At 36.0% G+C, this 25,660-nt stretch overlaps 27 non-coding genes across 27 annotated transcripts; all 27 read right to left on the minus strand.

Annotated features, from left to right (window-relative positions):
- Positions 1-398: 398 nt before the first annotated feature.
- Positions 399-470, minus strand: TRNAW-CCA (transfer RNA tryptophan (anticodon CCA)). The gene has a single exon. It is a non-coding gene; the product is annotated as a tRNA-Trp (tRNA).
- An 816-nt stretch (positions 471-1,286) lies between these two features.
- TRNAW-CCA (transfer RNA tryptophan (anticodon CCA)) lies at positions 1,287-1,358 on the minus strand. The gene has a single exon. It is a non-coding gene; the product is annotated as a tRNA-Trp (tRNA).
- Positions 1,359-2,173: 815 nt separating this feature from the next.
- TRNAW-CCA (transfer RNA tryptophan (anticodon CCA)) lies at positions 2,174-2,245 on the minus strand. Its single transcript has one exon. It is a non-coding gene; the product is annotated as a tRNA-Trp (tRNA).
- Positions 2,246-3,059: 814 nt separating this feature from the next.
- On the minus strand, positions 3,060-3,131 carry TRNAP-CGG (transfer RNA proline (anticodon CGG)). Its single transcript has one exon. It is a non-coding gene; the product is annotated as a tRNA-Pro (tRNA).
- An 815-nt stretch (positions 3,132-3,946) lies between these two features.
- On the minus strand, positions 3,947-4,018 carry TRNAW-CCA (transfer RNA tryptophan (anticodon CCA)). Its single transcript has one exon. It is a non-coding gene; the product is annotated as a tRNA-Trp (tRNA).
- Positions 4,019-5,718: 1,700 nt separating this feature from the next.
- TRNAW-CCA (transfer RNA tryptophan (anticodon CCA)) lies at positions 5,719-5,790 on the minus strand. The gene has a single exon. It is a non-coding gene; the product is annotated as a tRNA-Trp (tRNA).
- An 814-nt stretch (positions 5,791-6,604) lies between these two features.
- Positions 6,605-6,676, minus strand: TRNAS-CGA (transfer RNA serine (anticodon CGA)). The gene has a single exon. It is a non-coding gene; the product is annotated as a tRNA-Ser (tRNA).
- An 814-nt stretch (positions 6,677-7,490) lies between these two features.
- Positions 7,491-7,562, minus strand: TRNAW-CCA (transfer RNA tryptophan (anticodon CCA)). The gene has a single exon. It is a non-coding gene; the product is annotated as a tRNA-Trp (tRNA).
- Positions 7,563-8,376: 814 nt separating this feature from the next.
- On the minus strand, positions 8,377-8,448 carry TRNAW-CCA (transfer RNA tryptophan (anticodon CCA)). The gene has a single exon. It is a non-coding gene; the product is annotated as a tRNA-Trp (tRNA).
- An 815-nt stretch (positions 8,449-9,263) lies between these two features.
- On the minus strand, positions 9,264-9,335 carry TRNAW-CCA (transfer RNA tryptophan (anticodon CCA)). The gene has a single exon. It is a non-coding gene; the product is annotated as a tRNA-Trp (tRNA).
- Positions 9,336-11,035: 1,700 nt separating this feature from the next.
- Positions 11,036-11,107, minus strand: TRNAW-CCA (transfer RNA tryptophan (anticodon CCA)). Its single transcript has one exon. It is a non-coding gene; the product is annotated as a tRNA-Trp (tRNA).
- Positions 11,108-11,921: 814 nt separating this feature from the next.
- TRNAW-CCA (transfer RNA tryptophan (anticodon CCA)) lies at positions 11,922-11,993 on the minus strand. The gene has a single exon. It is a non-coding gene; the product is annotated as a tRNA-Trp (tRNA).
- Positions 11,994-12,807: 814 nt separating this feature from the next.
- TRNAW-CCA (transfer RNA tryptophan (anticodon CCA)) lies at positions 12,808-12,879 on the minus strand. The gene has a single exon. It is a non-coding gene; the product is annotated as a tRNA-Trp (tRNA).
- Positions 12,880-13,693: 814 nt separating this feature from the next.
- TRNAW-CCA (transfer RNA tryptophan (anticodon CCA)) lies at positions 13,694-13,765 on the minus strand. Its single transcript has one exon. It is a non-coding gene; the product is annotated as a tRNA-Trp (tRNA).
- Positions 13,766-14,579: 814 nt separating this feature from the next.
- TRNAW-CCA (transfer RNA tryptophan (anticodon CCA)) lies at positions 14,580-14,651 on the minus strand. Its single transcript has one exon. It is a non-coding gene; the product is annotated as a tRNA-Trp (tRNA).
- An 814-nt stretch (positions 14,652-15,465) lies between these two features.
- TRNAW-CCA (transfer RNA tryptophan (anticodon CCA)) lies at positions 15,466-15,537 on the minus strand. Its single transcript has one exon. It is a non-coding gene; the product is annotated as a tRNA-Trp (tRNA).
- Positions 15,538-16,351: 814 nt separating this feature from the next.
- TRNAW-CCA (transfer RNA tryptophan (anticodon CCA)) lies at positions 16,352-16,423 on the minus strand. The gene has a single exon. It is a non-coding gene; the product is annotated as a tRNA-Trp (tRNA).
- An 814-nt stretch (positions 16,424-17,237) lies between these two features.
- TRNAW-CCA (transfer RNA tryptophan (anticodon CCA)) lies at positions 17,238-17,309 on the minus strand. The gene has a single exon. It is a non-coding gene; the product is annotated as a tRNA-Trp (tRNA).
- An 814-nt stretch (positions 17,310-18,123) lies between these two features.
- Positions 18,124-18,195, minus strand: TRNAW-CCA (transfer RNA tryptophan (anticodon CCA)). The gene has a single exon. It is a non-coding gene; the product is annotated as a tRNA-Trp (tRNA).
- An 814-nt stretch (positions 18,196-19,009) lies between these two features.
- Positions 19,010-19,081, minus strand: TRNAW-CCA (transfer RNA tryptophan (anticodon CCA)). Its single transcript has one exon. It is a non-coding gene; the product is annotated as a tRNA-Trp (tRNA).
- Positions 19,082-19,895: 814 nt separating this feature from the next.
- TRNAW-CCA (transfer RNA tryptophan (anticodon CCA)) lies at positions 19,896-19,967 on the minus strand. The gene has a single exon. It is a non-coding gene; the product is annotated as a tRNA-Trp (tRNA).
- Positions 19,968-20,781: 814 nt separating this feature from the next.
- Positions 20,782-20,853, minus strand: TRNAW-CCA (transfer RNA tryptophan (anticodon CCA)). The gene has a single exon. It is a non-coding gene; the product is annotated as a tRNA-Trp (tRNA).
- Positions 20,854-21,667: 814 nt separating this feature from the next.
- On the minus strand, positions 21,668-21,739 carry TRNAW-CCA (transfer RNA tryptophan (anticodon CCA)). Its single transcript has one exon. It is a non-coding gene; the product is annotated as a tRNA-Trp (tRNA).
- An 814-nt stretch (positions 21,740-22,553) lies between these two features.
- TRNAW-CCA (transfer RNA tryptophan (anticodon CCA)) lies at positions 22,554-22,625 on the minus strand. Its single transcript has one exon. It is a non-coding gene; the product is annotated as a tRNA-Trp (tRNA).
- Positions 22,626-23,439: 814 nt separating this feature from the next.
- On the minus strand, positions 23,440-23,511 carry TRNAW-CCA (transfer RNA tryptophan (anticodon CCA)). The gene has a single exon. It is a non-coding gene; the product is annotated as a tRNA-Trp (tRNA).
- An 814-nt stretch (positions 23,512-24,325) lies between these two features.
- On the minus strand, positions 24,326-24,397 carry TRNAW-CCA (transfer RNA tryptophan (anticodon CCA)). Its single transcript has one exon. It is a non-coding gene; the product is annotated as a tRNA-Trp (tRNA).
- Positions 24,398-25,211: 814 nt separating this feature from the next.
- TRNAW-CCA (transfer RNA tryptophan (anticodon CCA)) lies at positions 25,212-25,283 on the minus strand. The gene has a single exon. It is a non-coding gene; the product is annotated as a tRNA-Trp (tRNA).
- Between the last annotated feature and the right edge of the window lie 377 nt (positions 25,284-25,660).

The following is a 25,660-nucleotide window of genomic DNA, read 5'->3' on the forward strand; positions in this document are numbered from 1 at the left end:
CATTTTTTTATTTATTATTTTATTTTTAAAGCCAGGGCTTTAACCAGAACAAGACAGCATCAAGTACGTCGGGAGGAAAAAAAATTCACCATCATCACAGACTGAGATTCTTTACTGTAAGAGCAGTGAGACTTTGGAACTCTCTGCCAAAGGATTTTGTGATGGTTGATTTGTTGAATGATTTAAGAGGAACCTGGATATCTTTCTTGATACAACAGCAACATTTTCCCTTTTTTCATTGCAATAATAAAAGCTGCGAAGATATTGCCGCTTTAAAAAAGGAGAAGTCCAAAAAGTTTGACTTCAAGGTGAGTCCTAATTCTCTTATCAAAGGAATTGGAACTACCTGGATGAAAATTAGCATTCTGTACTCACATTATGATGATCAAAGCAACAACTGACCCTGACGTGATTTGAACCCGCAACCTTCTGATCTGGAGTCAGACGCGCTACCGTTGCACCACAAGGTCATTTGATGTTGAATTTATTGACCCTGTTCAGAACCAATGTCTTGTTGACAAAATGCTGATTACCTGCTCATTCTGATTGATTGAAGAAACCGGTTTTAAATTAAACCAATTTTAACCAAACTCCAAAAGCCTAGAAGCTTCGTGCCATCTTGCCGTTAGCGTTAAATGCTTCCAAGTAAATAATGGGATGCTGAGAGTGAGATTTTTACTCGATAAGGAAATCATCTGTAAGCATTTTTCTTTCTTTAACTAAATTGGATTTAAGGGCCATGCGATTTTACAAAGAAATTGAGTATAAGTAGAAATCAAAAATGCCATTTAAGGTGAAGATGGATAACAAGAAAGGCTATTGAGTTTTCTTCAACATTTCTTAGGTGGCATCTATTTACTATGTACAAATATATCAATGTAGGGTACATTTTTTTTATTTATTATTTTATTTTTAAAGCCAGGGCTTTAACCAGAACAAGACAGCATCAAGTACGTCGGGAGGAAAAAAAATTCACCATCATCACAGACTGAGATTCTTTACTGTAAGAGAAGTGAGACTTTGGAACTCTCTGCCAAAGGATTTTGTGATGGTTGATTTGTTGAATGATTTAAGAGGAACCTGGATATCTTTCTTGATACAACAGCAACATTTTCCCTTTTTTCATTGCAATAATAAAAGCTGCGTAGATATTGCCGCCTTAAAAAAGGAGAAGTCCAAAAACTTTGACTTGAAGGTGAGTCCTAATTCTCTTATCAAAGGAACTGGAACTAGCTGGATGAAAAACTAGCATTCTCTACTCTCATTATGATGATCAAAGCAACAACTGACCCTGACGTGATTTGAACACACAACCATCTGTTCTGGAGTCAGACGCGCTACCGTTGCGCCACAAGGTCATTTGATGGTGAATTTATTGACCCTGTTCAGAACCAATGTCTTGTTGACAAAATGCTGATTACCTGCTCATTCTGATTGATTGAAGAAACCGGTTTTAAATTAAACCAATTTTAACCAAACTCCAAAAGCCTAGAAGCTTCGTGCCATCTTGCCGTTAGCGTTAAATGCTTCCAAGTAAATAATGGGACGCTGAGAATGAGATTTTTACTCGATAAGGAAATCCTCTGTAAGCATTTTTCTTTCTTTAACTAAATTGGATTTAAGGGCCATGCGATTTTACAAAGAAATTGAGTATGAGTAGAAATCAAAAATACCATTTAAGGTGAAGATGGATAACAAGAAAGGCTATTGAGTTTTCTTCAACATTTCTTAGGTGCCATCTATTTACTATGTACAAATATATTAATGTAGGGTACATTTTTTTATTTATTATTTTATTTTTAAAGCCAGGGCTTTAACCAGAACAAGACAGCATCAAGTACGTCGGGAGGAAAAAAAATTCACCATCATCACAGACTGAGATTCTTTACTGTAAGAGCAGTGAGACTTTGGAACTCTCTGCCAAAGGATTTTGTGATGGTTGATTTGTTGAATGATTTAAGAGGAACCTGGATATCTTTCTTGATACAACAGCAACATTTTCCCTTTTTTCATTGCAATAATAAAAGCTGCGTAGATATTGCCGCCTTAAAAAAGGAGAAGTCCAAAAACTTTGACTTCAAGGTGAGTCCTAATTCTCTTATCAAAGGAACTGGAACTAGCTGGATGAAAAACTAGCATTCTCTACTCTCATTATGATGATCAAAGCAACAACTGACCCTGACGTGATTTGAACACGCAACCTTCTGATCTGGAGTCAGACGCGCTACCTTTGCGCCACAAGGTCATTTGATGATGAATTTATTGACCCTGTTCAGAACCAATGTCTTGTTGACAAAATGCTGATTACCTGCTCATTCTGATTGATTGAAGAAACCGGTTTTAAATTAAACCAATTTTAACCAAACTCCAAAAGCCTAGAAGCTTCGTGCCATCTTGCCGTTAGCGTTAAATGCTTCCAAGTAAATAATGGGACGCTGAGAGTGAGATTTTTACTCGATAAGGAAATCCTCTGTAAGCATTTTTCTTTCTTTAACTAAATTGGATTTAAGGGCCATGCGATTTTACAAAGAAATTGAGTATAAGTAGAAATCAAAAATACCATTTAAGGTGAAGATGGATAACAAGAAAGGCTATTGAGTTTTCTTCAACATTTCTTAGGTGCCATCTATTTACTATGTACAAATATATCAATGTAGGGTACATTTTTTTATTTATTATTTTATTTTTAAAGCCAGGGCTTTAACCAGAACAAGACAGCATCAAGTACGTCGGGAGGAAAAAAAATTCACCATCATCACAGACTGAGATTCTTTACTGTAAGAGCAGTGAGACTTTGGAACTCTCTGCCAAAGGATTTTGTGATGGTTGATTTGTTGAATGATTTAAGAGGAACCTGGATATCTTTCTTGATACAACAGCAACATTTTCCCTTTTTTCATTGCAATAATAAAAGCTGCGCAGATATTGCCGCCTTAAAAAAGGAGAAGTCCAAAAACTTTGACTTCAAGGTGAGTCCTAATTCTCTTATCAAAGGAACTGGAACTAGCTGGATGAAAATTAGCATTCTGTACTCACATTATGATGCTCAAAGCAACAACTGACCCTGACATGATTTGAACACACAACCTTCTGATCCCGAGTCAGACGCGCTACCGTTGCGCCACAAGGTCATTTGATGATGAATTTATTGACCCTGTTCAGAACCAATGTCTTGTTGACAAAATGCTGAATACCTGCTCATTCTGATTGATTGAAGAAACCGGTTTTAAATTAAACCAATTTTAACCAAACTCCAAAAGCCTAGAAGCTTCGTGCCATCTTGCCGTTAGCGTTAAATGCTTCCAAGTAAATAATGGGACGCTGAGAGTGAGATTTTTACTCGATAAGGAAATCCTCTGTAAGCATTTTTCTTTCTTTAACTAAATTGGATTTAAGGGCCATGCGATTTTACAAAGAAATTGAGTATAAGTAGAAATCAAAAATGCCATTTAATGTGAAGATGGATAACAAGAAAGGCTATTGAGTTTTCTTCAACATTTCTTAGGTGCCATCTATTTACTATGTACAAATATATCAATGTAGGGTACATTTTTTTATTTATTATTTTATTTTTAAAGCCAGGGCTTTAACCAGAACAAGACAGCATCAAGTATGTCGGGAGGAAAAAAAATTCACCATCATCACAGACTGAGATTCTTTACTGTAAGAGCAGTGAGACTTTGGAACTCTCTGCCAAAGGATTTTGTGATGGTTGATTTGTTGAATGATTTAAGAGGAACCTGGATATCTTTCTTGATACAACAGCAACATTTTCCCTTTTTTCATTGCAATAATAAAAGCTGCGTAGATATTGCCGCCTTAAAAAAGGAGAAGTCCAAAAACTTTGACTTCAAGGTGAGTCCTAATTCTCTTATCAAAGGAACTGGAACTAGCTGGATGAAAAACTAGCATTCTCTACTCTCATTATGATGATCAAAGCAACAACTGACCCTGACGTGATTTGAACACGCAACCTTCTGATCTGGAGTCAGACGCGCTACCTTTGCGCCACAAGGTCATTTGATGATGAATTTATTGACCCTGTTCAGAACCAATGTCTTGTTGACAAAATGCTGATTACCTGCTCATTCTGATTGATTGAAGAAACCGGTTTTAAATTAAACCAATTTTAACCAAACTCCAAAAGCCTAGAAGCTTCGTGCCATCTTGCCGTTAGCGTTAAATGCTTCCAAGTAAATAATGGGACGCTGAGAGTGAGATTTTTACTCGATAAGGAAATCCTCTGTAAGCATTTTTCTTTCTTTAACTAAATTGGATTTAAGGGCCATGCGATTTTACAAAGAAATTGAGTATAAGTAGAAATCAAAAATACCATTTAAGGTGAAGATGGATAACAAGAAAGGCTATTGAGTTTTCTTCAACATTTCTTAGGTGCCATCTATTTACTATGTACAAATATATCAATGTAGGGTACATTTTTTTATTTATTATTTTATTTTTAAAGCCAGGGCTTTAACCAGAACAAGACAGCATCAAGTACGTCGGGAGGAAAAAAAATTCACCATCATCACAGACTGAGATTCTTTACTGTAAGAGCAGTGAGACTTTGGAACTCTCTGCCAAAGGATTTTGTGATGGTTGATTTGTTGAATGATTTAAGAGGAACCTGGATATCTTTCTTGATACAACAGCAACATTTTCCCTTTTTTCATTGCAATAATAAAAGCTGCGCAGATATTGCCGCCTTAAAAAAGGAGAAGTCCAAAAACTTTGACTTCAAGGTGAGTCCTAATTCTCTTATCAAAGGAACTGGAACTAGCTGGATGAAAATTAGCATTCTGTACTCACATTATGATGCTCAAAGCAACAACTGACCCTGACATGATTTGAACACACAACCTTCTGATCCCGAGTCAGACGCGCTACCGTTTCGCCACAAGGTCATTTGATGATGAATTTATTGACCCTGTTCAGAACCAATGTCTTGTTGACAAAATGCTGAATACCTGCTCATTCTGATTGATTGAAGAAACCGGTTTTAAATTAAACCAATTTTAACCAAACTCCAAAAGCCTAGAAGCTTCGTGCCATCTTGCCGTTAGCGTTAAATGCTTCCAAGTAAATAATGGGACGCTGAGAGTGAGATTTTTACTCGATAAGGAAATCCTCTGTAAGCATTTTTCTTTCTTTAACTAAATTGGATTTAAGGGCCATGCGATTTTACAAAGAAATTGAGTATAAGTAGAAATCAAAAATGCCATTTAAGGTGAAGATGGATAACAAGAAAGGCTATTGAGTTTTCTTCAACATTTCTTAGGTGCCATCTATTTACTATGTACAAATATATCAATGTAGGGTACATTTTTTTATTTATTATTTTATTTTTAAAGCCAGGGCTTTAACCAGAACAAGACAGCATCAAGTACGTCGGGAGGAAAAAAAATTCACCATCATCACAGACTGAGATTCTTTACTGTAAGAGCAGTGAGACTTTGGAACTCTCTGCCAAAGGATTTTGTGATGGTTGATTTGTTGAATGATTTAAGAGGAACCTGGATATCTTTCTTGATACAACAGCAACATTTTCCCTTTTTTCATTGCAATAATAAAAGCTGCGTAGATATTGCCGCCTTAAAAAAGGAGAAGTCCAAAAACTTTGACTTCAAGGTGAGTCCTAATTCTCTTATCAAAGGAACTGGAACTAGCTGGATAAAAACTAGCATTCTCTACTCTCATTATGATGATCAAAGCAACAACTGACCCTGACGTGATTTGAACACGCAACCTTCTGATCTGGAGTCAGACGCGCTACCGTTGCGCCACAAGGTCATTTGATGATGAATTTATTGACCCTGTTCAGAACCAATGTCTTGTTGACAAAATGCTGATTACCTGCTCATTCTGATTGATTGAAGAAACCGGTTTTAAATTAAACCAATTTTAACCAAACTCCAAAAGCCTAGAAGCTTCGTGCCATCTTGCCGTTAGCGTTAAATGCTTCCAAGTAAATAATGGGACGCTGAGAGTGAGATTTTTACTCGATAAGGAAATCCTCTGTAAGCATTTTTCTTTCTTTAACTAAATTGGATTTAAGGGCCATGCAATTTTACAAAGAAATTGAGTATAAGTAGAAATCAAAAATACCATTTGAGGTGAAGATGGATAACAAGAAAGGCTATTGAGTTTTCTTCAACATTTCTTAGGTGCCATCTATTTACTATGTACAAATATATCAATGTAGGGTACATTTTTTTATTTATTATTTTATTTTTAAAGCCAGGGCTTTAACCAGAACAAGACAGCATCAAGTACGTCGGGAGGAAAAAAAATTCACCATCATCACAGACTGAGATTCTTTACTGTAAGAGCAGTGAGACTTTGGAACTCTCTGCCAAAGGATTTTGTGATGGTTGATTTGTTGAATGATTTAATAGGAACCTGGATATCTTTCTTGATACAACAGCAACATTTTCCCTTTTTTCATTGCAATAATATAAGCTGCGCAGATATTGCCGCCTTAAAAAAGGAGAAGTCCAAAAACTTTGACTTCAAGGTGAGTCCTAATTCTCTTATCAAAGGAACTGGAACTAGCTGGATGAAAATTAGCATTCTGTACTCACATTATGATGATCAAAGCAACAACTGACCCTGACGTGATTTGAACACACAACCTTCTGATCTCGAGTCAGACGCGCTACCGTTGCGCCACAAGGTCATTTGATGATGAATTTATTGACCCTGTTCAGAACCAATGTCTTGTTGACAAAATGCTGTATACCTGCTCATTCTGATTGATTGAAGAAACCGGTTTTAAATTAAACCAATTTTAACCAAACTCCAAAAGCCTAGAAGCTTCGTGCCATCTTGCCGTTAGCGTTAAATGCTTCCAAGTAAATAATGGGACGCTGAGAGTGAGATTTTTACTCGATAAGGAAATCCTCTGTAAGCATTTTTCTTTCTTTAACTAAATTGGATTTAAGGGCCATGCGATTTTACAAAGAAATTGAGTATAAGTAGAAATCAAAAATGCCATTTAAGGTGAAGATGGATAACAAGAAAGGCTATTGAGTTTTCTTCAACATTTCTTAGGTGCCATCTATTTACTATGTACAAATATATCAATGTAGGGTACATTTTTTTATTTATTATTTTATTTTTAAAGCCAGGGCTTTAACCAGAACAAGACAGCATCAAGTACGTCGGGAGGAAAAAAAATTCACCATCATCACAGACTGAGATTCTTTACTGTAAGAGCAGTGAGACTTTGGAACTCTCTGCCAAAGGATTTTGTGATGGTTGATTTGTTGAATGATTTAAGAGGAACCTGGATATCTTTCTTGATACAACAGCAACATTTTCCCTTTTTTCATTGCAATAATAAAAGCTGCGTAGATATTGCCGCCTTAAAAAAGGAGAAGTCCAAAAACTTTGACTTCAAGGTGAGTCCTAATTCTCTTATCAAAGGAACTGGAACTAGCTGGATAAAAACTAGCATTCTCTACTCTCATTATGATGATCAAAGCAACAACTGACCCTGACGTGATTTGAACACGCAACCTTCTGATCTGGAGTCAGACGCGCTACCGTTGCGCCACAAGGTCATTTGATGATGAATTTATTGACCCTGTTCAGAACCAATGTCTTGTTGACAAAATGCTGATTACCTGCTCATTCTGATTGATTGAAGAAACCGGTTTTAAATTAAACCAATTTTAACCAAACTCCAAAAGCCTAGAAGTTTCGTGCCATCTTGCCGTTAGCGTTAAATGCTTCCAAGTAAATAATGGGACGCTGAGAGTGAGATTTTTACTCGATAAGGAAATCCTCTGTAAGCATTTTTCTTTCTTTAACTAAATTGGATTTAAGGGCCATGCGATTTTACAAAGAAATTGAGTATAAGTAGAAATCAAAAATACCATTTGAGGTGAAGATGGATAACAAGAAAGGCTATTGAGTTTTCTTCAACATTTCTTAGGTGCCATCTATTTACTATGTACAAATATATCAATGTAGGGTACATTTTTTTATTTATTATTTTATTTTTAAAGCCAGGGCTTTAACCAGAACAAGACAGCATCAAGTACGTCGGGAGGAAAAAAAATTCACCATCATCACAGACTGAGATTCTTTACTGTAAGAGCAGTGAGACTTTGGAACTCTCTGCCAAAGGATTTTGTGATGGTTGATTTGTTGAATGATTTAAGAGGAACCTGGATATCTTTCTTGATACAACAGCAACATTTTCCCTTTTTTCATTGCAATAATAAAAGCTGCGAAGATATTGCCGCTTTAAAAAAGGAGAAGTCCAAAAAGTTTGACTTCAAGGTGAGTCCTAATTCTCTTATCAAAGGAATTGGAACTAGCTGGATGAAAATTAGCATTCTGTACTCACATTATGATGATCAAAGCAACAACTGACCCAGACGTGATTTGAACACGCAACCTTCTGATCTGGAGTCAGACGCGCTACCGTTGCGCCACAAGGTCATTTGATGATGAATTTATTGACCCTGTTCAGAACCAATGTCTTGTTGACAAAATGCTGATTACCTGCTCATTCTGATTGATTGAAGAAACCGGTTTTCAATTAAACCAATTTTAACCAAACTCCAAAAGCCTAGAAGCTTCGTGCCATCTTGCCGTTAGCGTTAAATGCTTCCAAGTAAATAATGGGACGCTGAGAGTGAGATTTTTACTCGATAAGGAAATCATCTGTAAGCATTTTTCTTTCTTTAACTATATTGGATTTAAGGGCCATGCGATTTTACAAAGAAATTGAGTATAAGTAGAAATCAAAAATACCATTTAAGGTGAAGATGGATAACAAGAAAGGCTATTGAGTTTTCTTCAACATTTCTTAGGTGCCATCTATTTACTATGTACAAATATATCAATGTAGGGTACATTTTTTTATTTATTATTTTATTTTTAAAGCCAGGGCTTTAACCAGAACAAGACAGCATCAAGTACGTCGGGAGGAAAAAAAATTCACCATCATCACAGACTGAGATTCTTTACTGTAAGAGCAGTGAGACTTTGGAACTCTCTGCCAAAGGATTTTGTGATGGTTGATTTGTTGAATGATTTAAGAGGAACCTGGATATCTTTCTTGATACAACAGCAACATTTTCCCTTTTTTCATTGCAATAATAAAAGCTGCGTAGATAGTGCCGCCTTAAAAAAGGAGAAGTCCAAAAACTTTGACTTCAAGGTGAGTCCTAATTCTCTTATCAAAGGAACTGGAACTAGCTGGATGAAAAACTAGCATTCTGTACTCTCATTATGATGATCAAAGCAACAAATGACCCTGACGTGATTTGAACACGCAACCTTCTGATCTGGAGTCAGACGCGCTACCGTTGCGCCACAAGGTCATTTGATGATGAATTTATTGACCCTGTTCAGAACCAATGTCTTGTTGACAAAATGCTGATTACCTGCTCATTCTGATTGATTGAAGACACCGGTTTTAAATTAAACCAATTTTAACCAAACTCCAAAAGCCTAGAAGCTTCGTGCCATCTTGCCGTAAGCGTTAAATGCTTCCAAGTAAATAATGGGACGCTGAGAGTGAGATTTTTACTCGATAAGGAAATCCTCTGTAAGCAATTTTCTTTCTTTAACTAAATTGGATTTAAGGGCCATGCAATTTTACAAAGAAATTGAGTATAAGTAGAAATCAAAAATACCATTTGAGGTGAAGATGGATAACAAGAAAGGCTATTGAGTTTTCTTCAACATTTCTTAGGTGCCATCTATTTACTATGTACAAATATATCAATGTAGGGTACATTTTTTTATTTATTATTTTATTTTTAAAGCCAGGGCTTTAACCAGAACAAGACAGCATCAAGTACGTCGGGAGGAAAAAAAATTCACCATCATCACAGACTGAGATTCTTTACTGTAAGAGCAGTGAGACTTTGGAACTCTCTGCCAAAGGATTTTGTGATGGTTGATTTGTTGAATGATTTAAGAGGAACCTGGATATCTTTCTTGATACAACAGCAACATTTTCCCTTTTTTCATTGCAATAATAAAAGCTGCGAAGATATTGCCGCTTTAAAAAAGGAGAAGTCCAAAAAGTTTGACTTCAAGGTGAGTCCTAATTCTCTTATCAAAGGAATTGGAACTAGCTGGATGAAAATTAGCATTCTGTACTCACATTATGATGATCAAAGCAACAACTGACCCAGACGTGATTTGAAGACGCAACCTTCTGATCTGGGGTCAGACGTGCTACCGTTGCGCCACAAGGTCATTTGATGATGAATTTATTGACCCTGTTCAGAACCAATGTCTTGTTGACAAAATGCTGATTACCTGCTCATTCTGATTGATTGAAGAAACCGGTTTTCAATTAAACCAATTTTAACCAAACTCCAAAAGCCTAGAAGCTTCGTGCCATCTTGCCGTTAGCATTAAATGCTTCCAAGTAAATAATGGGATGCTGAGAGTGAGATTTTTACTCGATAAGGAAATCATCTGTAAGCATTTTTCTTTCTTTAACTAAATTGGATTTAAGGGCCATGCGATTTTACAAAGAAATTGAGTATAAGTAGAAATCAAAAATACCATTTAAGGTGAAGATGGATAACAAGAAAGGCTATTGAGTTTTCTTCAACATTTCTTAGGTGCCATCTATTTACTATGTACAAATATATCAATGTAGGGTACATTTTTTTATTTATTATTTTATTTTTAAAGCCATGGCTTTAACCAGAACAAGACAGCATCAAGTACGTCGGGAGGAAAAAAAATTCACCATCATCACAGACTGAGATTCTTTACTGTAAGAGCAGTGAGACTTTGGAACTCTCTGCCAAAGGATTTTGTGATGGTTGATTTGTTGAATGATTTAAGAGGAACCTGGATATCTTTCTTGATACAACAGCAACATTTTCCCTTTTTTCATTGCAATAATAAAAGCTGCGAAGATATTGCCGCTTTAAAAAAGGAGAAGTCCAAAAAGTTTGACTTCAAGGTGAGTCCTAATTCTCTTATCAAAGGAATTGGAACTAGCTGGATGAAAATTAGCATTCTGTACTCACATTATGATGATCAAAGCAACAACTGACCCAGACGTGATTTGAACACGCAACCTTCTGATCTGGAGTCAGACGCGCTACCGTTGCGCCACAAGGTCATTTGATGATGAATTTATTGACCCTGTTCAGAACCAATGTCTTGTTGACAAAATGCTGATTACCTGCTCATTCTGATTGATTGAAGAAACCGGTTTTCAATTAAACCAATTTTAACCAAACTCCAAAAGCCTAGAAGCTTCGTGCCATCTTGCCGTTAGCGTTAAATGCTTCCAAGTAAATAATGGGATGCTGAGAGTGAGATTTTTACTCGATAAGGAAATCATCTGTAAGCATTTTTCTTTCTTTAACTAAATTGGATTTAAGGGCCATGCGATTTTACAAAGAAATTGAGTATAAGTAGAAATCAAAAATACCATTTAAGGTGAAGATGGATAACAAGAAAGGCTATTGAGTTTTCTTCAACATTTCTTAGGTGCCATCTATTTACTATGTACAAATATATCAATGTAGGGTACATTTTTTTATTTATTATTTTATTTTTAAAGCCATGGCTTTAACCAGAACAAGACAGCATCAAGTACGTCGGGAGGAAAAAAAATTCACCATCATCACAGACTGAGATTCTTTACTGTAAGAGCAGTGAGACTTTGGAACTCTCTGCCAAAGGATTTTGTGATGGTTGATTTGTTGAATGATTTAAGAGGAACCTGGATATCTTTCTTGATACAACAGCAACATTTTCCCTTTTTTCATTGCAATAATAAAAGCTGCGAAGATATTGCCGCTTTAAAAAAGGAGAAGTCCAAAAAGTTTGACTTCAAGGTGAGTCCTAATTCTCTTATCAAAGGAATTGGAACTAGCTGGATGAAAATTAGCATTCTGTACTCACATTATGATGATCAAAGCAACAACTGACCCAGACGTGATTTGAAGACGCAACCTTCTGATCTGGGGTCAGACGCGCTACCGTTGCGCCACAAGGTCATTTGATGATGAATTTATTGACCCTGTTCAGAACCAATGTCTTGTTGACAAAATGCTGATTACCTGCTCATTCTGATTGATTGAAGAAACCGGTTTTCAATTAAACCAATTTTAACCAAACTCCAAAAGCCTAGAAGCTTCGTGCCATCTTGCCGTTAGCATTAAATGCTTCCAAGTAAATAATGGGATGCTGAGAGTGAGATTTTTACTCGATAAGGAAATCATCTGTAAGCATTTTTCTTTCTTTAACTAAATTGGATTTAAGGGCCATGCGATTTTACAAAGAAATTGAGTATAAGTAGAAATCAAAAATACCATTTAAGGTGAAGATGGATAACAAGAAAGGCTATTGAGTTTTCTTCAACATTTCTTAGGTGCCATCTATTTACTATGTACAAATATATCAATGTAGGGTACATTTTTTTATTTAATATTTTATTTTTAAAGCCAGGGCTTTAACCAGAACAAGACAGCATCAAGTACGTCGGGAGGAAAAAAAATTCACCATCATCACAGACTGAGATTCTTTACTGTAAGAGCAGTGAGACTTTGGAACTCTCTGCCAAAGGATTTTGTGATGGTTGATTTGTTGAATGATTTAAGAGGAACCTGGATATCTTTCTTGATACAACAGCAACATTTTCCCTTTTTTCATTGCAATAATAAAAGCTGCGAAGATATTGCCGCTTTAAAAAAGGAGAAGTCCAAAAAGTTTGACTTCAAGGTGAGTCCTAATTCTCTTATCAAAGGAATTGGAACTAGCTGGATGAAAATTAGCATTCTGTACTCACATTATGATGATCAAAGCAACAACTGACCCAGACGTGATTTGAACACGCAACCTTCTGATCTGGAGTCAGACGCGCTACCGTTGCGCCACAAGGTCATTTGATGATGAATTTATTGACCCTGTTCAGAACCAATGTCTTGTTGACAAAATGCTGATTACCTGCTCATTCTGATTGATTGAAGAAACCGGTTTTCAATTAAACCAATTTTAACCAAACTCCAAAAGCCTAGAAGCTTCGTGCCATCTTGCCGTTAGCGTTAAATGCTTCCAAGTAAATAATGGGATGCTGAGAGTGAGATTTTTACTCGATAAGGAAATCATCTGTAAGCATTTTTCTTTCTTTAACTAAATTGGATTTAAGGGCCATGCGATTTTACAAAGAAATTGAGTATAAGTAGAAATCAAAAATACCATTTAAGGTGAAGATGGATAACAAGAAAGGCTATTGAGTTTTCTTCAACATTTCTTAGGTGCCATCTATTTACTATGTACAAATATATCAATGTAGGGTACATTTTTTTATTTATTATTTTATTTTTAAAGCCATGGCTTTAACCAGAACAAGACAGCATCAAGTACGTCGGGAGGAAAAAAAATTCACCATCATCACAGACTGAGATTCTTTACTGTAAGAGCAGTGAGACTTTGGAACTCTCTGCCAAAGGATTTTGTGATGGTTGATTTGTTGAATGATTTAAGAGGAACCTGGATATCTTTCTTGATACAACAGCAACATTTTCCCTTTTTTCATTGCAATAATAAAAGCTGCGAAGATATTGCCGCTTTAAAAAAGGAGAAGTCCAAAAAGTTTGACTTCAAGGTGAGTCCTAATTCTCTTATCAAAGGAATTGGAACTAGCTGGATGAAAATTAGCATTCTGTACTCACATTATGATGATCAAAGCAACAACTGACCCAGACGTGATTTGAAGACGCAACCTTCTGATCTGGGGTCAGACGCGCTACCGTTGCGCCACAAGGTCATTTGATGATGAATTTATTGACCCTGTTCAGAACCAATGTCTTGTTGACAAAATGCTGATTACCTGCTCATTCTGATTGATTGAAGAAACCGGTTTTCAATTAAACCAATTTTAACCAAACTCCAAAAGCCTAGAAGCTTCGTGCCATCTTGCCGTTAGCATTAAATGCTTCCAAGTAAATAATGGGATGCTGAGAGTGAGATTTTTACTCGATAAGGAAATCATCTGTAAGCATTTTTCTTTCTTTAACTAAATTGGATTTAAGGGCCATGCGATTTTACAAAGAAATTGAGTATAAGTAGAAATCAAAAATACCATTTAAGGTGAAGATGGATAACAAGAAAGGCTATTGAGTTTTCTTCAACATTTCTTAGGTGCCATCTATTTACTATGTACAAATATATCAATGTAGGGTACATTTTTTTATTTAATATTTTATTTTTAAAGCCAGGGCTTTAACCAGAACAAGACAGCATCAAGTACGTCGGGAGGAAAAAAAATTCACCATCATCACAGACTGAGATTCTTTACTGTAAGAGCAGTGAGACTTTGGAACTCTCTGCCAAAGGATTTTGTGATGGTTGATTTGTTGAATGATTTAAGAGGAACCTGGATATCTTTCTTGATACAACAGCAACATTTTCCCTTTTTTCATTGCAATAATAAAAGCTGCGAAGATATTGCCGCTTTAAAAAAGGAGAAGTCCAAAAAGTTTGACTTCAAGGTGAGTCCTAATTCTCTTATCAAAGGAATTGGAACTAGCTGGATGAAAATTAGCATTCTGTACTCACATTATGATGATCAAAGCAACAACTGACCCAGACGTGATTTGAACACGCAACCTTCTGATCTGGAGTCAGACGCGCTACCGTTGCGCCACAAGGTCATTTGATGATGAATTTATTGACCCTGTTCAGAACCAATGTCTTGTTGACAAAATGCTGATTACCTGCTCATTCTGATTGATTGAAGAAACCGGTTTTCAATTAAACCAATTTTAACCAAACTCCAAAAGCCTAGAAGCTTCGTGCCATCTTGCCGTTAGCGTTAAATGCTTCCAAGTAAATAATGGGATGCTGAGAGTGAGATTTTTACTCGATAAGGAAATCATCTGTAAGCATTTTTCTTTCTTTAACTAAATTGGATTTAAGGGCCATGCGATTTTACAAAGAAATTGAGTATAAGTAGAAATCAAAAATACCATTTAAGGTGAAGATGGATAACAAGAAAGGCTATTGAGTTTTCTTCAACATTTCTTAGGTGCCATCTATTTACTATGTACAAATATATCAATGTAGGGTACATTTTTTTATTTATTATTTTATTTTTAAAGCCAGGGCTTTAACCAGAACAAGACAGCATCAAGTACGTCGGGAGGAAAAAAAATTCACCATCATCACAGACTGAGATTCTTTACTGTAAGAGCAGTGAGACTTTGGAACTCTCTGCCAAAGGATTTTGTGATGGTTGATTTGTTGAATGATTTAAGAGGAACCTGGATATCTTTCTTGATACAACAGCAACATTTTCCCTTTTTTCATTGCAATAATAAAAGCTGCGAAGATATTGCCGCTTTAAAAAAGGAGAAGTCCAAAAAGTTTGACTTCAAGGTGAGTCCTAATTCTCTTATCAAAGGAATTGGAACTAGCTGGATGAAAATTAGCATTCTGTACTCACATTATGATGATCAAAGCAACAACTGACCCAGACGTGATTTGAACACGCAACCTTCTGATCTGGAGTCAGACGCGCTACCGTTGCGCCACAAGGTCATTTGATGATGAATTCATTGACCCTGTTCAGAACCAATGTCTTGTTGACAAAATGCTGATTACCTGCTCATTCTGATTGATTGAAGAAACCGGTTTTCAATTAAACCAATTTTAACCAAACTCCAAAAGCCTAGAAGCTTCGTGCCATCTTGCCGTTAGCGTTAAATGCTTCCAAGTAAATAATGGGATGCTGAGAGTGAGATTTTTACTCGATAAGGAAATCATCTGTAAGCATTTTTCTTTCTTTAACTAAATTGGATTTAAGGGCCATGCGATTTTACAAAGAAATTGAGTATAAGTAGAAATCAAAAATACCATTTAAGGTGAAGATGGATAACAAGAAAGGCTATTGAGTTTTCTTCAACATTTCTTAGGTGCCATCTATTTACTATGTACAAATATATCAATGTAGGGTACATTTTTTTATTTATTATTTTATTTTTAAAGCCAGGGCTTTAACCAGAACAAGACAGCATCAAGTACGTCGGGAGGAAAAAAAATTCACCATCATCACAGACTGAGATTCTTTACTGTAAGAGCAGTGAGACTTTGGAACTCTCTGCCAAAGGATTTTGTGATGGTTGATTTGTTGAATGATTTAAGAGGAACCTGGATATCTTTCTTGATACAACAGCAACATTTTCCCTTTTTTCATTGCAATAATAAAAGCTGCGTAGATATTGCCGCCTTAAAAAAGGAGAAGTCCAAAAACTTTGACTTCAAGGTGAGTCCTAATTCTCTTATCAAAGGAACTGGAACTAGCTGGATAAAAACTAGCATTCTCTACTCTCATTATGATGATCAAAGCAACAACTGACCCAGACGTGATTTGAACACGCAACCTTCTGATCTGGGGTCAGACGCGCTACCGTTGCGCCACAAGGTCATTTGATGATGAATTTATTGACCCTGTTCAGAACCAATGTCTTGTTGACAAAATGCTGATTACCTGCTCATTCTGATTGATTGAAGAAACCGGTTTTAAATTAAACCAATTTTAACCAAACTCCAAAAGCCTAGAAGTTTCGTGCCATCTTGCCGTTAGCGTTAAATGCTTCCAAGTAAATAATGGGACGCTGAGAGTGAGATTTTTACTCGATAAGGAAATCATCTGTAAGCATTTTTCTTTCTTTAACTAAATTGGATTTAAGGGCCATGCGATTTTACAAAGAAATTGAGTATAAGTAGAAATCAAAAATACCATTTAAGGTGAAGATGGATAACAAGAAAGGCTATTGAGTTTTCTTCAACATTTCTTAGGTGCCATCTATTTACTATGTACAAATATATCAATGTAGGGTACATTTTTTTATTTATTATTTTATTTTTAAAGCCAGGGCTTTAACCAGAACAAGACAGCATCAAGTACGTCGGGAGGAAAAAAAATTCACCATCATCACAGACTGAGATTCTTTACTGTAAGAGCAGTGAGACTTTGGAACTCTCTGCCAAAGGATTTTGTGATGGTTGATTTGTTGAATGATTTAAGAGGAACCTGGATATCTTTCTTGATACAACAGCAACATTTTCCCTTTTTTCATTGCAATAATAAAAGCTGCGAAGATATTGCCGCTTTAAAAAAGGAGAAGTCCAAAAAGTTTGACTTCAAGGTGAGTCCTAATTCTCTTATCAAAGGAATTGGAACTAGCTGGATGAAAATTAGCATACTGTACTCACATTATGATGATCAAAGCAAAAACTGACCCAGACGTGATTTGAACACACAACCTTCTGATCTGGAGTCAGACGCGCTACCGTTGCGCCACAAGGTCATTTGATGATGAATTTATTGACCCTGTTCAGAACCAATGTCTTGTTGACAAAATGCTGATTACCTGCTCATTCTGATTGATTGAAGAAACCGGTTTTCAATTAAACCAATTTTAACCAAACTCCAAAAGCCTAGAAGCTTCGTGCCATCTTGCCGTTAGCGTTAAATGCTTCCAAGTAAATAATGGGATGCTGAGAGTGAGATTTTTACTCGATAAGGAAATCATCTGTAAGCATTTTTCTTTCTTTAACTAAATTGGATTTAAGGGCCATGCGATTTTACAAAGAAATTGAGTATAAGTAGAAATCAAAAATACCATTTAAGGTGAAGATGGATAACAAGAAAGGCTATTGAGTTTTCTTCAACATTTCTTAGGTGCCATCTATTTACTATGTACAAATATATCAATGTAGGGTACATTTTTTTATTTATTATTTTATTTTTAAAGCCAGGGCTTTAACCAGAACAAGACAGCATCAAGTACGTCGGGAGGAAAAAAAATTCACCATCATCACAGACTGAGATTCTTTACTGTAAGAGCAGTGAGACTTTGGAACTCTCTGCCAAAGGATTTTGTGATGGTTGATTTGTTGAATGATTTAAGAGGAACCTGGATATCTTTCTTGATACAACAGCAACATTTTCCCTTTTTTCATTGCAATAATAAAAGCTGCGTAGATATTGCCGCCTTAAAAAAGGAGAAGTCCAAAAACTTTGACTTCAAGGTGAGTCCTAATTCTCTTATCAAAGGAACTGGAACTAGCTGGATAAAAACTAGCATTCTCTACTCTCATTATGATGATCAAAGCAACAACTGACCCTGACGTGATTTGAACACGCAACCTTCTGATCTGGAGTCAGACGCGCTACCGTTGCGCCACAAGGTCATTTGATGATGAATTTATTGACCCTGTTCAGAACCAATGTCTTGTTGACAAAATGCTGATTACCTGCTCATTCTGATTGATTGAAGAAACCGGTTTTAAATTAAACCAATTTTAACCAAACTCCAAAAGCCTAGAAGTTTCGTGCCATCTTGCCGTTAGCGTTAAATGCTTCCAAGTAAATAATGGGACGCTGAGAGTGAGATTTTTACTCGATAAGGAAATCCTCTGTAAGCATTTTTCTTTCTTTAACTAAATTGGATTTAAGGGCCATGCGATTTTACAAAGAAATTGAGTATAAGTAGAAATCAAAAATACCATTTGAGGTGAAGATGGATAACAAGAAAGGCTATTGAGTTTTCTTCAACATTTCTTAGGTGCCATCTATTTACTATGTACAAATATATCAATGTAGGGTACATTTTTTTATTTATTATTTTATTTTTAAAGCCAGGGCTTTAACCAGAACAAGACAGCATCAAGTACGTCGGGAGGAAAAAAAATTCACCATCATCACAGACTGAGATTCTTTACTGTAAGAGCAGTGAGACTTTGGAACTCTCTGCCAAAGGATTTTGTGATGGTTGATTTGTTGAATGATTTAAGAGGAACCTGGATATCTTTCTTGATACAACAGCAACATTTTCCCTTTTTTCATTGCAATAATAAAAGCTGCGAAGATATTGCCGCTTTAAAAAAGGAGAAGTCCAAAAAGTTTGACTTCAAGGTGAGTCCTAATTCTCTTATCAAAGGAATTGGAACTAGCTGGAGGAAAATTAGCATTCTGTACTCACATTATGATGATCAAAGCAACAACTGACCCAGACGTGATTTGAACACTCAACCTTCTGATCTGGAGTCAGACGCGCTACCGTTGCGCCACAAGGTCATTTGATGATGAATTTATTGACCCTGTTCAGAACCAATGTCTTGTTGACAAAATGCTGATTACCTGCTCATTCTGATTGATTGAAGAAATCGGTTTTCAATTAAACCAATTTTAACCAAACTCCAAAAGCCTAGAAGCTTCGTGCCATCTTGCCGTTAGCGTTAAATGCTTCCAAGTAAATAATGGGATGCTGAGAGTGAGATTTTTACTCGATAAGGAAATCATCTGTAAGCATTTTTCTTTCTTTAACTAAATTGGATTTAAGGGCCATGCGATTTTACAAAGAAATTGAGTATAAGTAGAAATCAAAAATACCATTTAAGGTGAAGATGGATAACAAGAAAGGCTATTGAGTTTTCTTCAACATTTCTTAGGTGCCATCTATTTACTATGTACAAATATATCAATGTAGGGTACATTTTTTTATTTATTATTTTATTTTTAAAGCCAGGGCTTTAACCAGAACAAGACAGCATCAAGTACGTCGGGAGGAAAAAAAATTCACCATCATCACAGACTGAGATTCTTTACTGTAAGAGCAGTGAGACTTTGGAACTCTCTGCCAAAGGATTTTGTGATGGTTGATTTGTTGAATGATTTAAGAGGAACCTGGATATCTTTCTTGATACAACAGCAACATTTTCCCTTTTTTCATTGCAATAATAAAAGCTGCGAAGATATTGCCGCTTTAAAAAAGGAGAAGTCCAAAAAGTTTGACTTCAAGGTGAGTCCTAATTCTCTTATCAAAGGAATTGGAACTAGCTGGATGAAAATTAGCATTCTGTACTCACATTATGATGATCAAAGCAACAACTGACCCAGACGTGATTTGAACACGCAACCTTCTGATCTGGAGTCAGACGCGCTACCGTTGCGCCACAAGGTCATTTGATGATGAATTCATTGACCCTGTTCAGAACCAATGTCTTGTTGACAAAATGCTGATTACCTGCTCATTCTGATTGATTGAAGAAACCGGTTTTCAATTAAACCAATTTTAACCAAACTCCAAAAGCCTAGAAGCTTCGTGCCATCTTGCCGTTAGCGTTAAATGCTTCCAAGTAAATAATGGGATGCTGAGAGTGAGATTTTTACTCGATAAGGAAATCATCTGTAAGCATTTTTCTTTCTTTAACTAAATTGGATTTAAGGGCCATGCGATTTTACAAAGAAATTGAGTATAAGTAGAAATCAAAAATACCATTTAAGGTGAAGATGGATAACAAGAAAGGCTATTGAGTTTTCTTCAACATTTCTTAGGTGCCATCTATTTACTATGTACAAATATATCAATGTAGGGTACATTTTTTTATTTATTATTTTATTTTTAAAGCCAGGGCTTTAACCAGAACAAGACAGCATCAAGTACGTCGGGAGGAAAAAAAATTCACCATCATCACAGACTGAGATTCTTTACTGTAAGAGCAGTGAGACTTTGGAACTCTCTGCCAAAGGATTTTGTGATGGTTGATTTGTTGAATGATTTAAGAGGAACCTGGATATCTTTCTTGATACAACAGCAACATTTTCCCTTTTTTCATTGCAATAATAAAAGCTGCGAAGATATTGCCGCTTTAAAAAAGGAGAAGTCCAAAAAGTTTGACTTCAAGGTGAGTCCTAATTCTCTTATCAAAGGAATTGGAACTAGCTGGATGAAAATTAGCATTCTGTACTCACATTATGATGATCAAAGCAACAACTGACCCAGACGTGATTTGAACACGCAACCTTCTGATCTGGAGTCAGACGCGCTACCGTTGCGCCACAAGGTCATTTGATGATGAATTCATTGACCCTGTTCAGAACCAATGTCTTGTTGACAAAATGCTGATTACCTGCTCATTCTGATTGATTGAAGAAACCGGTTTTCAATTAAACCAATTTTAACCAAACTCCAAAAGCCTAGAAGCTTCGTGCCATCTTGCCGTTAGCGTTAAATGCTTCCAAGTAAATAATGGGATGCTGAGAGTGAGATTTTTACTCGATAAGGAAATCATCTGTAAGCATTTTTCTTTCTTTAACTAAATTGGATTTAAGGGCCATGCGATTTTACAAAGAAATTGAGTATAAGTAGAAATCAAAAATACCATTTAAGGTGAAGATGGATAACAAGAAAGGCTATTGAGTTTTCTTCAACATTTCTTAGGTGCCATCTATTTACTATGTACAAATATATCAATGTAGGGTACATTTTTTTATTTATTATTTTATTTTTAAAGCCAGGGCTTTAACCAGAACAAGACAGCATCAAGTACGTCGGGAGGAAAAAAAATTCACCATCATCACAGACTGAGATTCTTTACTGTAAGAGCAGTGAGACTTTGGAACTCTCTGCCAAAGGATTTTGTGATGGTTGATTTGTTGAATGATTTAAGAGGAACCTGGATATCTTTCTTGATACAACAGCAACATTTTCCCTTTTTTCATTGCAATAATAAAAGCTGCGTAGATATTGCCGCCTTAAAAAAGGAGAAGTCCAAAAACTTTGACTTCAAGGTGAGTCCTAATTCTCTTATCAAAGGAACTGGAACTAGCTGGATAAAAACTAGCATTCTCTACTCTCATTATGATGATCAAAGCAACAACTGACCCAGACGTGATTTGAACACGCAACCTTCTGATCTGGGGTCAGACGCGCTACCGTTGCGCCACAAGGTCATTTGATGATGAATTTATTGACCCTGTTCAGAACCAATGTCTTGTTGACAAAATGCTGATTACCTGCTCATTCTGATTGATTGAAGAAACCGGTTTTAAATTAAACCAATTTTAACCAAACTCCAAAAGCCTAGAAGTTTCGTGCCATCTTGCCGTTAGCGTTAAATGCTTCCAAGTAAATAATGGGACGCTGAGAGTGAGATTTTTACTCGATAAGGAAATCATCTGTAAGCATTTTTCTTTCTTTAACTAAATTGGATTTAAGGGCCATGCGATTTTACAAAGAAATTGAGTATAAGTAGAAATCAAAAATACCATTTAAGGTGAAGATGGATAACAAGAAAGGCTATTGAGTTTTCTTCAACATTTCTTAGGTGCCATCTATTTACTATGTACAAATATATCAATGTAGGGTACATTTTTTTATTTATTATTTTATTTTTAAAGCCAGGGCTTTAACCAGAACAAGACAGCATCAAGTACGTCGGGAGGAAAAAAAATTCACCATCATCACAGACTGAGATTCTTTACTGTAAGAGCAGTGAGACTTTGGAACTCTCTGCCAAAGGATTTTGTGATGGTTGATTTGTTGAATGATTTAAGAGGAACCTGGATATCTTTCTTGATACAACAGCAACATTTTCCCTTTTTTCATTGCAATAATAAAAGCTGCGAAGATATTGCCGCTTTAAAAAAGGAGAAGTCCAAAAAGTTTGACTTCAAGGTGAGTCCTAATTCTCTTATCAAAGGAATTGGAACTAGCTGGATGAAAATTAGCATTCTGTACTCACATTATGATGATCAAAGCAACAACTGACCCAGACGTGATTTGAACACGCAACCTTCTGATCTGGAGTCAGACGCGCTACCGTTGCGCCACAAGGTCATTTGATGATGAATTTATTGACCCTGTTCAGAACCAATGTCTTGTTGACAAAATGCTGATTACCTGCTCATTCTGATTGATTGAAGAAACCGGTTTTCAATTAAACCAATTTTAACCAAACTCCAAAAGCCTAGAAGCTTCGTGCCATCTTGCCGTTAGCGTTAAATGCTTCCAAGTAAATAATGGGATGCTGAGAGTGAGATTTTTACTCGATAAGGAAATCATCTGTAAGCATTTTTCTTTCTTTAACTAAATTGGATTTAAGGGCCATGCGATTTTACAAAGAAATTGAGTATAAGTAGAAATCAAAAATACCATTTAAGGTGAAGATGGATAACAAGAAAGGCTATTGAGTTTTCTTCAACATTTCTTAGGTGCCATCTATTTACTATGTACAAATATATCAATGTAGGGTACATTTTTTTATTTATTATTTTATTTTTAAAGCCATGGCTTTAACCAGAACAAGACAGCATCAAGTACGTCGGGAGGAAAAAAAATTCACCATCATCACAGACTGAGATTCTTTACTGTAAGAGCAGTGAGACTTTGGAACTCTCTGCCAAAGGATTTTGTGATGGTTGATTTGTTGAATGATTTAAGAGGAACCTGGATATCTTTCTTGATACAACAGCAACATTTTCCCTTTTTTCATTGCAATAATAAAAGCTGCGAAGATATTGCCGCTTTAAAAAAGGAGAAGTCCAAAAAGTTTGACTTCAAGGTGAGTCCTAATTCTCTTATCAAAGGAATTGGAACTAGCTGGATGAAAATTAGCATTCTGTACTCACATTATGATGATCAAAGCAACAACTGACCCAGACGTGATTTGAACACGCAACCTTCTGATCTGGAGTCAGACGCGCTACCGTTGCGCCACAAGGTCATTTGATGATGAATTTATTGACCCTGTTCAGAACCAATGTCTTGTTGACAAAATGCTGATTACCTGCTCATTCTGATTGATTGAAGAAACCGGTTTTCAATTAAACCAATTTTAACCAAACTCCAAAAGCCTAGAAGCTTCGTGCCATCTTGCCGTTAGCGTTAAATGCTTCCAAGTAAATAATGGGATGCTGAGAGTGAGATTTTTACTCGATAAGGAAATCATCTGTAAGCATTTTTCTTTCTTTAACTAAATTGGATTTAAGGGCCATGCGATTTTACAAAGAAATTGAGTATAAGTAGAAATCAAAAATACCATTTAAGGTGAAGATGGATAACAAGAAAGGCTATTGAGTTTTCTTCAACATTTCTTAGGTGCCATCTATTTACTATGTACAAATATATCAATGTAGGGTACATTTTTTTATTTATTATTTTATTTTTAAAGCCATGGCTTTAACCAGAACAAGACAGCATCAAGTACGTCGGGAGGAAAAAAAATTCACCATCATCACAGACTGAGATTCTTTACTGTAAGAGCAGTGAGACTTTGGAACTCTCTGCCAAAGGATTTTGTGATGGTTGATTTGTTGAATGATTTAAGAGGAACCTGGATATCTTTCTTGATACAACAGCAACATTTTCCCTTTTTTCATTGCAATAATAAAAGCTGCGAAGATATTGCCGCTTTAAAAAAGGAGAAGTCCAAAAAGTTTGACTTCAAGGTGAGTCCTAATTCTCTTATCAAAGGAATTGGAACTAGCTGGATGAAAATTAGCATTCTGTACTCACATTATGATGATCAAAGCAACAACTGACCCAGACGTGATTTGAAGACGCAACCTTCTGATCTGGGGTCAGACGCGCTACCGTTGCGCCACAAGGTCATTTGATGATGAATTTATTGACCCTGTTCAGAACCAATGTCTTGTTGACAAAATGCTGATTACCTGCTCATTCTGATTGATTGAAGAAACCGGTTTTCAATTAAACCAATTTTAACCAAACTCCAAAAGCCTAGAAGCTTCGTGCCATCTTGCCGTTAGCATTAAATGCTTCCAAGTAAATAATGGGATGCTGAGAGTGAGATTTTTACTCGATAAGGAAATCATCTGTAAGCATTTTTCTTTCTTTAACTAAATTGGATTTAAGGGCCATGCGATTTTACAAAGAAATTGAGTATAAGTAGAAATCAAAAATACCATTTAAGGTGAAGATGGATAACAAGAAAGGCTATTGAGTTTTCTTCAACATTTCTTAGGTGCCATCTATTTACTATGTACAAATATATCAATGTAGGGTACATTTTTTTATTTAATATTTTATTTTTAAAGCCAGGGCTTTAACCAGAACAAGACAGCATCAAGTACGTCGGGAGGAAAAAAAATTCACCATCATCACAGACTGAGATTCTTTACTGTAAGAGCAGTGAGACTTTGGAACTCTCTGCCAAAGGATTTTGTGATGGTTGATTTGTTGAATGATTTAAGAGGAACCTGGATATCTTTCTTGATACAACAGCAACATTTTCCCTTTTTTCATTGCAATAATAAAAGCTGCGAAGATATTGCCGCTTTAAAAAAGGAGAAGTCCAAAAAGTTTGACTTCAAGGTGAGTCCTAATTCTCTTATCAAAGGAATTGGAACTAGCTGGATGAAAATTAGCATTCTGTACTCACATTATGATGATCAAAGCAACAACTGACCCAGACGTGATTTGAACACGCAACCTTCTGATCTGGAGTCAGACGCGCTACCGTTGCGCCACAAGGTCATTTGATGATGAATTTATTGACCCTGTTCAGAACCAATGTCTTGTTGACAAAATGCTGATTACCTGCTCATTCTGATTGATTGAAGAAACCGGTTTTCAATTAAACCAATTTTAACCAAACTCCAAAAGCCTAGAAGCTTCGTGCCATCTTGCCGTTAGCGTTAAATGCTTCCAAGTAAATAATGGGATGCTGAGAGTGAGATTTTTACTCGATAAGGAAATCATCTGTAAGCATTTTTCTTTCTTTAACTAAATTGGATTTAAGGGCCATGCGATTTTACAAAGAAATTGAGTATAAGTAGAAATCAAAAATACCATTTAAGGTGAAGATGGATAACAAGAAAGGCTATTGAGTTTTCTTCAACATTTCTTAGGTG

The sequence above is a fragment of the Rhinoderma darwinii genome, chromosome 3 (genome assembly GCF_050947455.1).
Source record: "Rhinoderma darwinii isolate aRhiDar2 chromosome 3, aRhiDar2.hap1, whole genome shotgun sequence".
Taxonomy (NCBI): Eukaryota; Metazoa; Chordata; class Amphibia; order Anura; family Rhinodermatidae; genus Rhinoderma; species Rhinoderma darwinii.